Raw genomic sequence first — 15096 nt, forward strand, 5'->3', positions numbered from 1 at the left:
GGTTTTCTACTTCATTGTGTGTAAGTTTAGGTAGGTTGTATTTATCTAAAAATGTATCCATCTATTCTAAGTTTTCAAATTTGTTGGAGTACAACTCTTCATAGTATTCAGTTATTATCCATTTGATATCCTTCGGTTCAGTTGTGACATTGCTCATGTGCTTTCTAATGTGTGTTATTTGTGTCTTCTCCCTCTTTTCTTTTATTAGGTTTGTCAGTGGTATGTCAATTTTGTTAATCCTTTCAAAGGAACAGCTTCTTGTCCTGTTGATTCTTTCAATTGTTTTCTATTTTCTATCTCATTTATTTCTGCTCTAATCTTTATTATTTATTTTCTTTTCTTGGCTGTAGGTTCCCTGTGTTGGTCTGTTACTAAGTGTTGTAGATGCTGTATTAATAACTTAATTTTGGTTCTTTCTTCTTTTTGGATGTGTGCATTTATTGCAATAAATTGTTCTCTCAGCACCGCTTTCATCATATCCAAAAGATTTTGTTATGTTGTGTTTCATTCTCATTTGTTTCTAGGAATTTGTGAATTTACGTTTAATTTCGTGTACTACCCCATCGCTTTTCAGCAGGGTGTTATTCTGTTTCCATGTATTTAACTTGAATTCATTGGTCTTCCTATTGTTGATTTCTATTTGATAGCATTGTGTTCTGAGAAGATGCTTCTTTATTATTTTATTATTTGTAAATTTATGGAGATTTGTTTTGTGGCCCAAGAGATGGTCTATTCTGGAGAATGTTTTATGTGCACTGGAAAAGAATGTGTATTGTGCAGTTGTTGGGTTGAATGCTCTGTACACATCTATGAGGTTCAGTTGGCTGATTGTGTTGTTCAGTTCTTCTGTGTCTTTTTTAAGTTTCTTTCTGGCTGTTCTATCTATTTTTGAAAGTGGTGTATTAAAATCACTTACTATTATTGTAGATTCATCTATTTCTTTTTTTCAAATCTATTACAGTATGCTTTATATATTTTGGAGCCTTTTATTGGGAGCATAGATATTTATTATGGTTATATCATCTTGTTCAATTGTCTCATTAATCATGAGATAATGTCCATCTTTATCTATTATGCAGCTTTTTGCCTTAATGTTTATTTTATCCGAGATTAGTATTGCCACTCCTCTGTTTTTAATTGGAATTAGTTTGGTATATTGTTTTCCCCATCCTTTGACTGTTAATCTGTTTTTGTCTCTGTGTGTGAGATGTGTCTCTTGCAGACAGCATATTGAAGGATCTTGTTTTGTTATCCATTCTGCCACTCTCCATCTCTTTACAGGTGCATTTAATCTGTTTACATTCAGTGTAATTATCAATAGGTATGGCTTCATTGCTGCCATTTTGTTTGTTTTGTGTGTGTGTGGTGTTGCTGCTTTCTTTGTTCTGTGTTGAGTTCATGCTTTTTGTGTTCTTTCTTGTGAGTTTCCTCATAGTTTTAATGTTTCCCTGTTCTCTTGGTATTTGTGAAGTGTTCATTTTCTTTGAGGGTGCCATATAGTTCATTAACTTTCTTCCCATTTAGTACAGTCTATTTTATCCTGCAATCTACCTGACTTTATCACCATCTGGATCTCTGTTCTTACGTGTTTACCATCTTTTACATTGTACTTATTTTAATCATAGACTGACTTCCCAGATTCTTTGAATTTGTTCTTATAGTTTTGTTCTGTTCTCAACTCTTCCTTCTGTCATTTTAATTCTGGGAGTGCTGCCATATATGTCAATCTCTGGTTGTTGTCTGTTCTTTTTAGTTCTCAGTACACAGAACTCCCTTTAGGATGTTTTGTAGAGAGGGTTGGTTTTGTCAAAATCCCTTAGTATCTGTTTTCCCTGGAATGTTTTGATTACACCATCATATGTGATTGATTGCTTTGCTAGATAAAGTATTATTGGTTGTCAATTGTTTTTCTTTCAGGGTTTTATATATGTCGCCCCATTGCCTTCTTGCTTGCAGGTTTCTGCTGAGAAATCTGAGCTTAATCTGACTTGCTTGCCTTTGTGTGCGACACTTCAGTTTTCCCTAAATGGTTTCAGAAGTGTCTCCTTGGCTTTGATTTTCCAGAGCTTGATTATGATATGTCTCGGTGACTTTCTTTTCAGGTACATCGTTCCTGGGGCTCATTGTGCTTCTTGAATCTTTATCGTTTCACTTTTCAGGATGTTAGGGAAATTTTCTTCTAGCAGTTCTTGAACTATTTTCTCTGTGGACTTTTGTGATTGTTCTTGTTCTGGAATGCTGATAATTCTTAAGTTATTCCTCTTCCTGTTGTCCAACATGAATCTTAGACCTTCTTCAGATTTTTTAAATCATTTTTTTTTTCTGTTTGCTATTCTATCTTAGTGGTATTGTGAGATTTGTCTTCAAGCTCAATGGTTCTGCCTTCCACCTCATCTATTCTACTCCTTTGCCCTTTCATAATATCCTCTATTTCTGATACTCTTTCTGTAGGTTTTGAGTTGTTTTCAATGCTGTATACATCTTATTAGATTGTTCCTGTACCACTTTCCTGACTTCTTCCTTATTTTTCTCAACTTCATTGTAAAGTGTTTTGAAACATTTTATAATCATTTTTCTGAATTCCTTCTCAGGCATTTCCAAAGCCTGCCCTCTTTCCAGAATGTAGTCCAGGTCTACCTCTAGGTCATTTGTCTTAGACATTTTATTTTGTTTCTGGATATGTGCTGATATGGTCATCTACTTTTACTTCTTGGACATGTTGAGTATTTATCTGTGTCCTTAATACTTAATTGAGTATGTGTTTTGTTCTTTTTTATGTTTTCTGATTGCTTCCAGGAAGATGTGATCAGGATGTGGGCTTCCCTTTTCATTTGTCTTATTGCTTAACTCAGGCTAACTTTCACAGGTTTTGTCTGTTTCCCTGGCATATGGCAGTTGGTATTGGTTCTTGCCTGGGTTTTGGTGTTTTATAGAGTGTGGTTGTAGCTTGGCTATATGGCAACAGTTGCTGACTCTTGTTGTGTAATATATGGAGAGAAAGAGTCCTCCAAAGGAGAATGGGTAGCATATAACAGCAAAACAGCACCAGTGGGGGGAGAAAAAAAACCAACAACAAACAAAAAACAGCAACAACAAAAACTAGACTGAATACTGCAGTCTATAATCACAGAAAAGGGAGAGGAGGGAGAGAAGAAAAAAAAAAAAAAAATCTGTAGCCTAATATGAGTATGACTTTAATGTCCTCTCTTCAGCTTCTTGCTTTCAAAGCTGCCTGAGAGATTTCAAGATGCCAGTGTTGGTTGTTATGCTATACCTCAGGCTTTAATTTAATTTTAGGCTTGTTTTGTTTTTAAACTCTCTTTCCCTCTCTACAGCCCTGAGCTGCCTTTTCCCATATTAAAAACAAAATACAAAAACATTTTGGGCCTGCTCTTTGGGTGAGTATCTGTGTGCATGAGTGGCAGAAGAACCCACCAGTGGTCAGGGTGGGGGGTTTCCACTCGCTCAGCCTCCCCCACTAGTTACCAGAATGGCAGTGCACAAACAGTGGGGGTGCCAATGACTACATACCAAAAAACAAAACAAAAAAAAAAAAAAAAAAAATCTGAACAAAGTGAAACCAACAAACTGTATTGTCCACCTTTGCTTCAAGGTTCCTGTGGCTTTTTTCCATGGTGTTTCTGCTCCCCCACTTGGTCTTGCAATTTAGTCTTGCCCAATTTGTCAGCTCCAGGCCTCCAAGCCCAGCAGATTCAAAAATATGTGTTTTTACTTCAGCTTCAAATTCCAGTAGCTATAAGCCTTCAAAATGTTAAAATATTCTTAGTTCTGTGGTTCCAAATTTTGGAGCTCTGCCCTGGATCTGCTTTGCCTGGTATTCTGTGGTATGGATGATGGCAAACTTAACTGCACCTCCACCCTAGCTGCCATCCAACCCCGCCTCCCTGTTCAGCTTTTTTATATCCTCATTTATTCCATTTGTTTTACTACTGAAGTAAAGCATTACTTCCAGTTGGTTTACTATGGGAACTTACAGCTTCTTTACACTCAAGAACATGTTTCAGATTCTATTTTAACATCCATTTTGTCCTTTCTTTTCTTTATGTCTTTTTGATTATTTTTTGGATGATATTTTTAAAGTCATCTAATAACTTCTCTGGTTTTCGGTTACTAGTCTCTAATGCATCCAATCTGTTCTTGATATGGCTCTCAGGAAATTTTCCTTTGTCTCCACCAAATATGGAATAGGTTTCCCAAAGGGACCATTTCTGACTGAGGACCATTTCTAATTAACCAGGTAAAAGCTGAAATGAGCAAAGAACAGTGACATTTGCTTTCTTTTTTCATAGATGCTTCTGGATTCAGTTGTCTCCAGACACATCTCTTCAGCCATGTAGTTATGTTTCTAAGGACATCCCATGTTTAGCAACCTGAGTCTGTGATCTATAGCTGTGTCGATCATATGGAACAGTGGTAAGTTGTGTGTTATGAACATCTCTATCTCAGGTTGAGCCATGTGGATCTAAGACTGGGCCAGGAGACCCTGAGAACTACTCTGCAATCCTCATTCCTGGTTCAGGGAGCATGCTCCCCTCCTTTGGTGTACAGTGCAGACAGAAGGCATATCACTGCTGTATACTTGAGGACAGGCTGTGCTGGTCAATGGAAGGAAGGACCCCCATCTTCCACTTAATCAACAGCCCAGAGGAGCCAAATCCAATCATGTGGGGTCTGCTTGGAAGCCAGATACTTGCTCATTCTGCAGTTCATCAGTCCCTCCTACAGTGGCCCAGCTTCTGCCACTACAATCATTTACTAAGGGCATCCAACTCCTGACACTGCTTTCCATTTGCCCATTGACCAAACTGTCCTTCTTTCTCTGAGTGCAGTCAAGACAAGATTGGTAACTCATACAAATGTTCAGGTGACACTAAAAGAACTCCACTCACCCTGTCCTTCCCAATTTCCTGCCATCAGTTTATCTTAATGAGCAGGTCCCTTGTTCAGTGTGTTCTTGTTCTTACAAAGCTTTTTAAATGTTTGGAAGCTACAGCTTAAGGGAGGGAAAAGAAGGAAGGAGAAATTTAGGGATAAAGAAAGGGGTATGCGTGACAATCCTATTTATTTGAGGTCCCAACAGATTTTTTACTATTAGGGTTTTCAAAGTGGGTTCTCTATGTCCTCAGGGGCTTTCAGGAGCAGGGGTGGTGAGGGTTCAGGTACCAACCTGATCTTGCATACCATATCTACTGAACAGCTAGTCTTTACTAGTTACGATTTCTAGTGACAGAGAGTTATGGCCTTTGAAGTGAACACTTGACAATCAACAATCAGACTCAACCCTGCACCTAAAAGATCAGGAAATGGAGTCCTGACACTGGGCTGCTGACCTGAGGACACATGGAGGCACTGACTCTCTATACAGCAACCTAGTTCCTGCCCCCAAAACTCCTCCCAGAAGGCCTCAGGCCCATTGACGGGACAATTCTTGTCCCTGTGTGAAGTCCCTAGTCCAACCTGGAACTCCTACCTTGGTGCTTTCTCCCAAATCTCTCTCTTTTTATAAATTTTATTTTATTTGTTTATTTTCAAGTTTTTGTTATAAATTGAGTGACAGTTTACATGGAGGAACAGCAGTTTTACAATCATTCTATCATATTCATTTCATTGCAATGATTATAACCCTCTACATGCTTCATCATTCAACAGTGTATGCTTCTATTCCTTCTGGGTTTTATTTTTTAATTTTCTTTGATGTGTACCAAAACACTCAGGAATATACAATCATTCAAACAGTCAAATCACAGTATGTAAAGTAACTATTATGGGTGTGTCTTGGATTTGATATCTCCCCACTGAGAACAACCATCAAATTAATTGCCCAGAGCTAATTGATGGCATCCTGCTTATCCTCACTAGCATCAGAAGATGGTTCCAGCTTTCATATACCAAGGTAATAGCTTCAACTTCTCTCAATCAGTCCTTATGGTTTGCCACCCCATTCAGATACACATTTGCCCTGGTGCTACAACTACAGGCTTTGTTGGTAAGTTTGCCATATAGCCACATTTCTACTGAAGTTGGGAAGGATCCCTGGGCAGAACTTTTAAAGTTCTCTGCCAACATGTGTAATTCTCTGTCCCTCAAAGTAGCAAGTTGGTCCAGTATTCAATGCCTGCTATCCATATGTGGACAGAAATCCAGGAGATTAAGAAACAAGTCCATTTCTCATGAGTAGTAAGCAGTGGATCTGTGATTTACATGCAGGTCATTGGGATTCAATTGAGTATTGGGCATAAAATGGCAGATTGAATTTTATTCTGTTAGCCCATCCAACTGCTCACCGCATCCGTCACTGTTGACTGCTCTACCACCAGCTTTGGAGGGAATGTCAAGATGGTCAGTTTCTCCTCTCTCTGTCCACATGTTGTGCTTACAAATGAGGAGCAGGAAGGCTCTGGTGTGAGCGCTGGCACTGGCTCTACCTTTGCTGTAACTTCTGAAGCTGCTATACAAGAGAAGATGTGGGCTGGAAGACAGACCTCAGCATTCCCTCCATCAAATATTTATGAAACACTTACTGTGATTCAGCATAGAGCAGTGAGCAGAACACTCAATCTCCCTGGCTCCTGAAGTTTACCATCCAGTGGAGAGGGTCCAGGGAGACACACAGAACACAGCATGCTTCCTATAGAAGGGGAGTGTTGGTCAGACCACACTCCAGAGCACCCTATGTTTGCTAGTTTTAACCTTGGGACCAGGGTACCACTGCCAGAACAGTCAATGAGGGGTAGATATTGGAGTGAGCTGGCCTCTGGACAGGTGGGGCCTAGCAAGTCTCTGACTGTATGCCTCTCCTCTCTGCACACCCCCTACCCCCATCTCCTGTATCCGGGGCATGTGGGTAGACCACATGAGGATTTCCATCAGCTGCCGGATTTTCCCTGCCTCCATGTGCGGGTAGAATACATAGGGATAAATAGGTTTGAATCAGTCCTAGAGCAAGGTTTCCAGCTTCTTCTTGCACATATGGAGTACTCAAAGCCAACTGAGTCAGAGCCAGATGGTGAGGAAGAATGAAAAAGGGTGTATGAGAGCATGTGGGGAGGGGGCTGGCTGGGTACAAAGGGAAATAGCACCCCACGTTTGGGGTTAGGATAGGAGCAAAGACTAGCCTCTGATGACTCACTTTGGGGGCTGCAGGGAGGAAAACTTCCTGGAAGAGAGGTTTTTGAACTGGGCTGCTCACAAGGTGGTGGCGTGATTTACATGTTTGGAAGAGCATATGGAAAACCATTTCTGTTTGTGACACATTCCTTATTTCCAGCTCCAGAACAAGCTCCAGAGCTCCACACAACTGCAGTGACCCTCTGCATAAGAGTCAGAGGGCACTTATGGTGGCTCCATCTCTAGTTTGTGTATCAAAGTGTTTCTATAGGATAAAGTGGGTATGTAGGATAAACACTGGACTGTGAACCACAAGGTCGGAAGTGGTTTGAGCCCACCAGTCACTCTTCAGAAGAAAGATGAGACTTTCTGCTCCCCCAAATATTTACAACCTTGGATAGCTTATTCCCTGTCTCTATGAGTCAGTATTGACTTGACAGCACTTCATAACAACCATTCCTCCAGTCATCACTTCTACAGAATCAGGTACTGAGTAAACACTTCCCATGGCCCATCCATTTACTCCTAACATAACCCTACAATGTAGATCCTTTTAAAGGAGCAAACAAAAACTCAGAATCTCCTCTGTGCTGTGGAATGGACAGTCACTTATGTTTTGAAAAGCACTTCTAACACCTGTTTGGTGGAGCCAAAGGACTGGTATGTACTCAGGAAAGTTGAGATATAGGAGATGTCATTTTCCTGGCAGGCAGTCACGTTTCTATTGTAAATAGGTTATATGTTCGCACAGAGGTCTTTGTACACCACTTCAGCATTGGCACCTGGTTACCCTGGAGGTGAGACAAAGGAGACACATACATTCTTGTGTATCACCATGAACAACTAGGAGGGTCAGAGGTTTATACACACACAGAGAATCCCTAAGCCATACTCCATTATCATCATTACAACTATCATTACAAATCTCAAATCTCTTGATCTCTCTTTCAGGAATTCCTCTCTGTCCCACATGCATCTCTTTCCCCAGTTGGCCTTACCTCATTTTGACCACTTCCTATCTTAGTAGTTAGGCCATGATTTCCTACCTATCCACATAATTGACACCTAGGTTGGTTGGGAAGGATGTGATACTACCCGGTTCGGATCACAATGGTGGCAAGACATGGATTGATCTCACTGTTGCACTCTCTGTAAACTTTGGCTTTTGCTTGGCAATAGGCCTGAAGGTTTGGTGATGAGGTTGGATCCAATGTCCAAATCTTGGAAATATGGTCTCACTCTGTGAATTTCCTAGTCTGTCACCTTTGGACGTCAGTAAACAGCAAGAAGACATCTTTATTCCCTTGTTCTTCTTTGCCCAAGTGAACTGGGTAGGGGGCATTTTCTTTTGAAAATGGTTATGAGAGTTCAAAATTCTTTGGAGATTATCATCAAGGAAGTGTGGTCACTTTCTGTGTCCTTTACTTAGGTCTTCTCCTTCAATCAGACCTCTTTAAAGTACCTTTGGTTTCCATACTCCTCTCCCATGTCATCTCTATACATGTAGACAAATAAGTCAACACCAGGGTTCTTATAGCCTTTCAGGAAACTCAGATGCATTCAGTCTCAAGTTTTGACTAATTGGAGCTGGTTTCAGGGCTTCTCCCACTTATCAATTATGTAACTCTTGCCTCTAAGGACTCCCTAGCACCTCAGTCTATACAATTGGGATTATGCTATTAGCAGCTACATTCTTTGGAGATCATCATGTGTGTCTCAAGTAATATCTGTGAAAGTCATGGGCTGATACCATGTGCAGCCAATGCATCAACTTAGAAGAACTACAAGAGGTGGCAGGAAGCAGTATGGAGTATAACTTGAACAAGGGGCTGGGTTCTGGAGGTGGGATTTTAGGAAAGCTGCATCTGCTCTTGTTCACATTTCTCTGTCTGTACCATAAGGGGAATGGTCCTAAATGAAAGTCAGACACCATCACTCACTTATCTAAAAGCCTCCAGTGGCTTCCATTATATTTAAAATCAGATCCCGTTGACTCATCTCAGACTTTAACTGGATCCCTATTATCCTGCTTCTGTACACACATCCCTGAGGATTGTCCACTTGTTCAGTGTGGAGTGGACTGAATAACTGCCTTCTAAAGAATACAATAGAGCAAGACACATGGGAGTTTTGGCTTGCACTCTTTCTATCTCTGTTTGTTCTGTGGATGAACCATGATAGTATGAGTGGCCCTGAAGGGAAGCCCATGTACTGAACATCCAAGTACTAAAGATCCTATGTATTAAAGATCCATGTACTAAAGATCCAAGTACTAAAGATAGAGTGGAATTGAGGATCTTAATCCAGCAATTCACAAGAAAGCAAAACCTGCCAAAACATGTGGAGGAGTTTAGAAATGCATCCACACTGATTGGGGTTGGGTTGAAACCACAGCATTAGCCTCCAGGGAGACCTTGAAGCAGAAACTCCAGCAGGACCAGGCCCCAATCCCTGATCAGCAGAATCTGTGAGGCATTTTATGCTTATTGTTTTGATGCTTTTTGGTGTTTTCAGGTAATGTCACAGAGCTACAGTTAGCATAGGATCTGACCCTGCCTTTCTCCAGCTCCCATTCCTCCTTATAGGCTCTCAATGGACACACTGGCCACCAATCATCCTCTGCTCTAGACAAACTCACTTGGGCCCCTTTTTCTTTGCTCCAGTTGGGATTTCTCCTTGGCACCCTGTTCCCACCCTTGTGCAGGGCTGGCACCCTCTTGCCATTCTGGTCACTGAATAAAAGTCACTTCCGTGATACCTTGCAGACCTTCCCACCTAGTAGCACCCAGGTGCCCACTCTGCCAGCCTACTGTATTTTGCTCTCAAACATTCTTTCACAGGTATTGACAGGCTTTGTCCATTCCCCCTCCTGACTGTGAGCTGATTTAGGGCTGGGACCAAGTCCTTCATTATCAGCACTGCACCCTGAAAACAACATGGGTGAAGAGTCAGAACCTAGTTAATGATTGAATGTTGAGATGTTTGCTGACCAGCTCAGATTGTGGAGGTGAATATTAATAAAGGATGGGCAAGTTGGGTTTGAGTCTGAGGAACTGTCGGAATGATTTCTGGATGACTCTTCCCTACTTCTCTGGCTGCTGCAAAGCAGGTGATCATCTCTGAGAGAAGAGACTACCTGCATCCTCATGGTCATTGGTAATACTGCAACCGCAGGTAGCTGTGTGCAGTGGAGTAGTTTCTGATTCATAAAGACCCTGCATGGAGTTTCTGGGGAGCAGCTGGTGAGCTTAAACTGCCTTCTTACAGTTCAAACTAACCTTGCAAACAAGCACATTAACCTGAAGTGCCACACCAGCACTTCAGGTTAATGGGCTGGACTGTAAAGAAAATGTACTTGCACAGCTTCTCTGAAAGGGCATGATGGGAACAGAAGAGACCTGTAGAATCCAACTGTAAAACTTCTCTTGCAACCTTTTTTGTCTCTACTGTCTCTGGATGCCAGGTTCACACAGGACATGTCCTCATCACAGCTAGGAAAATGGCACCATCCCACATCCAAAAGATCATCTTGAGGTTCCAATAAGGATTGGGGCTTGGTTCTGGAACTGGATGCTTAGAACAGTGTTCTTTAATGTTTTACCTTACCCAAACCTTATGTCCCCCAGCCTCAAGAATCCCTGTTCAGATTGACCACCAGGGACTAGAAAGCATTTTCCAATGCCCAAGACCAGTAGGCTCGTCTCTTGTGTGTGTCACATGGGACATCAATTGCAGACCCATTTTCTTCCCTTCTGTGTCCCCCTTCATATCAGTGAGGGTTTACACTGGTTCCAGATTCCCAAACTGTAGAACTTCAGACCATGTCATCTGGAGGCTGCTCTGTGTGCACTAGACCTTCACAGCCTGTATCTCATTTAAAGGAAGTATGTGTCCAAATATTGTTAAGAAAGCGTGCTGGGATCCCTGAAGCTGCCCTCACCATTCTTCATGACACACATCCATTCTTTATTTTTCCACATAAATAGAGACAGATTGGGTGAATAATTGCAAGTTTTTAAGAATCTAGCAACTCTACAACAAACTTGTTAAGTGCCGTCGAGTCGGTTCCGACCCATAGTGACCCTGTACAGGGTTTCCGAGGGTGTAAATCTTTACGGGAGTAGAAAGCCTCATCTTTCTCCCACAGAGCGGCTGGTAGTTTTGAACCGCTGACCTTAAGGTTCGCAGCCCGATTCGTAACCAGTATGCTACAACAAACTAGGAAGTAGAAAATAAGCACTAAGTAGGTTGTTTAGATAATTCACTGGTATGTGATATGAAATCATAAGCTCAAATCCAACAAAGGAGCCAAATCCCATAAGGTGTTGAGTTGTAAACAGGCAGCCTCAGCAGCTAATCCTTTTGTTTAAAATGGTCATTGTTATAAGATGAAAAGATTGGCCTCCCCACATCCACAAAGAAGAAAAGTAAATAAAATCAAAGACACACAGAAACAATAAGTCCATTGAACTAATGGACTGTACAAACATTAGTTTCCACAATATGCAAACCAGAAAAACTAGATGGTACACATCTACCACGATAATCTTTTCTGAAAGGGATCACATTAGAAGGTCCTGGATACAGTAGGAGAAAAAATTGAAACAAAACACAAAATCATAGAAAAATACCAGGTGTATCAGTCAGATAGAAATTTGTGAAACCCCTGAAACTATGGCTGGAAATGAACTTACCCTTGACTCAGTTGTCAGCCAAACAGTAACAGCTACAGAAAGGGAACCTCAGCATAGGGAGGAAAACACACCTTAGAATATATGATCATTTGAGTCCACAAGAACAGCATTTATTCAATGACAAGATCAAACTGGTTAGGAAAAATGAAAGAAGGGATAAAGAAACAGAGGGAACCTAATAAGTGATGTTATATTGAGGAGTTGCAGTCAATGAGATGACACAAAATCTGTAGGAATTCTAGAATGCGATACTAATCTGTACTGCAAACATTAATCCCAGAATATACTGATGCCCTCTTTAAATAGATTAATTTAGCTTAACTTGTCAAAAAGGGCTGCCATGAGTATTATGCCTTTTTTTATGTTTTAATGTAAATTATGTGATAGTTTACATGGGAGAACATTAGTTTTACATTCATCTTATAGTATATTGTTTCATTGTCATGGTTACAATACCCTTCATGCATCATCAACCAACAAAAGGATATATCCTGTAAGCCTGTCCCCCTGCCCTTCCCCCACCCCCCGTCAGCACACCGCCCCTCTCCCTCTCTGGGTCTAAAGCCCCCAGCTGTTCCATTTCTCCACATCATCATCTCTGACTTCATCTCAAGGATCACTGCTTCTCTGGTTAGGGTCCTGCTCTCTACTCTTCTTCCTTCATAGTCCCAGGGAACTCTGCTCCTAGACTGCAAAGTTAATCACTCCTCTCCATGCTACAAAAGTCTACCTTTACATTTACAACCCCCACAATCAGTCCTGATAACAATTATTCACAATCGTATCACAAGAGACCTATCCGCATTTCCTTTCATCAGTCCCTCCTAGATAGATTGGATACTACTTAGTGGAGATTCTACCTTCCTCCATGCCCTCTGGATCGAGGTTCCTTCTTGAAAGTTTGTAAGCCAGTCACTTCTTGCATTTGTAGCCCCCCACTTTGGGTAGCCAATGTCTAAGTTACCCATCCCTGTCTTCTCTGTGTATGGAGTGGGGTGGGAATGATCCTTGCTGTAAGGATTTGTTCCCTCCTTTGTACTACTGCATCCATAGGTGTAGGTCAAGTTCATCAAATTATATCAGATTACTTTTTTTTCCCTCTTCTTTCTTCTTCTAGTGGAGCTCTGATCATCCAGTCATTGATGCCAGGTCAAGAGGGTATTATCTGCAAATGTGGGTGTTCTTCTGCATATGCTCTCCCTTCTTATCAGCTGGATGCTTCACTCTCCACTCTAGTTCTCTTTGACTATGTCACTGACTCTGGACCCAATAGTCCCCAAGTTTTGTCACACTTCTGGCCAACCAGGTCTCCACCGAGGTTCACAGGAGTCTATTGATCATTATAAGGCTTAGTTTGCAGCTTCATTGCTGTTTTTCCCTCACTTCCCCTTATAGGTGATGAACATGGTCACCAATCAGAGGTTGTATTCAAATTGAGTCTTAGTCTTGGAAGGAGGCTTACTCTGAGTGGTCCTGACCACTTGCATTGATATCTCCTGGGTGAGTAATTTACTTGTTCTTGTAGTAATCATTCGGTCGGCTATATTGTTTTGTATTTTTCTTGTAGGTCTTTCTTTCAAGAAGTATCTTCTCTTCTTCTAGCCATTCCAGGCTGGTCTGGCATCCTTTCAATAGGAAATTTTCCACCTCAGAAGATTCTGGATGCTGTTCAGGATTCCATCTATAGTCTTATGTAATGCAGAGTCTCTGCAGGAATTCTCCTTCATTGGGCATGTTGTAGCCCCATTTTAGGTATTCCAATTAGTTACAGGCAGAAGATGGATTTACAAGATTTCTATGGTGATATTTCTGGCTATTCCTTTCTCTCCCCTTCCAGTGTCTATTTTATAATGTAATGTAAGGAAAACAAAGATTCAAAAGACACCCAAGCATCTTAACATTATTTCTCCCCTTTTCCCCATTCCAACCGTGTCTCAATCCCTGTATTCCAGAGACCTGTTGTTCCTAGGTTGAGCATACATCATTATTTACCTCTGTCCCACTTAGCCCATGAAAACCAGCCTAATTGTTCTCCCATCCCCTTTGTCTTCCATTCCCCTCTCCCTTTTTGTATATTGCCCCCTTCACCAGCATCCAAACTATCCTGTATCTATTCCCTGCCCTGTGCTCCACCCTTCCGTCCCTCCCCTGATTCCACCCCCCCCCAAATCCCAGCAACCATAAAAGAAACATCCCACTCTTCTTTAGTATGGGTTCTTTTTCTCAGTCTTTTACAGTAGTGGTCCTATGCAGTATTTCTCCTTTTGTTACTGACTAATTTCACTCAACATAATGTCCTCAAGGTTCATCCATGTTATGCGGTGGCTTGCAGCTTCCACGTTATTCTTCAAGGTAGCATAATATTCCATTGTGTGTATGTACCACAGTTTTTTTGTTTGTTTGTTTGTTTTTTTTTTTTGTTTTTTTATCCATTCTTCAGTTGGTGGGCACTTTGGCTGTCTCTATGTTTTTGTTATTGTAAATAGTGCTGCTGTAAACATTGGTGTGCATATATCTTCTTGTGTTATGGCTAGTATTTTTTGTGGGTAAATACCAAGTAGAGGAATTATTGGATCATAAGGTATTTATATTCCCAAACTTCTGAGGAAGTGCCATATTTCTTTCCAGAGAGGTTGGACAATTTTGCAGTCCCATGAGCCATGAAGGAGTGTCCCAGTCGCTCCAAATCCCCACCAGCATTTGTTGTCCTTTCCTTTTTGATCTTTACTGTTATTGCTGGTGTGAGATGATATCTCATTGTTTTGATTTGCCTCTCTCTAATGGCTAGTGATCATGAACATTTCTTTATATCTTTGTTGGCTGCCCGAATCTCTTCCTTAGTGAAGTGTCTGTTCATGCCCTGTACACATTTCTTAATTGGGTTATTTGTCTTTTTTCTTGTAGAGATGTTGTAGTTTCTTATATATTTTAGAAGTGAGTCCCTTGCTTGATGTGTCATTGCAAAAGACTTTTTCCCATTCTGTGGGTTCCCTTTTTACTCTTCTGGTGAAGTCTTTTGATGCACATAAGTTTTTATTTTTTTAGTATGACCCACTCATCTCTTTTGTCTACTTTTGTTTGTGTAGTTTTCAAAATATTTGGCAGTCTGTGTATTCCCTGAATTAGTGCCCTCATATTTGTCCCTATTTTTTCATTGATGGCCTTCATATTTCAGAAATTCACACTTAGGTCTTTAATCCATTTTGAGTTGGTTTTTGTGAAATGAAGGTCTTGTTTCAATCTTTTGCATATTGCTTTCCAGTTCTGCCAGCAC

The 15096-nt window shown here is 40.9% G+C and overlaps 1 pseudogene; it reads left to right on the forward strand.

Annotated features, from left to right (window-relative positions):
* Positions 1–8879: 8879 nt before the first annotated feature.
* The window catches only part of LOC102837580, a 42403-nt pseudogene continuing 36186 nt past the window's right edge, over positions 8880–15096 (forward strand).

The sequence above is a fragment of the Chrysochloris asiatica genome, unplaced genomic scaffold (assembly GCF_000296735.1).
Source record: "Chrysochloris asiatica unplaced genomic scaffold, ChrAsi1.0 scaffold00537, whole genome shotgun sequence".
Lineage (NCBI taxonomy): Eukaryota > Metazoa > Chordata > Mammalia > Afrosoricida > Chrysochloridae > Chrysochloris > Chrysochloris asiatica.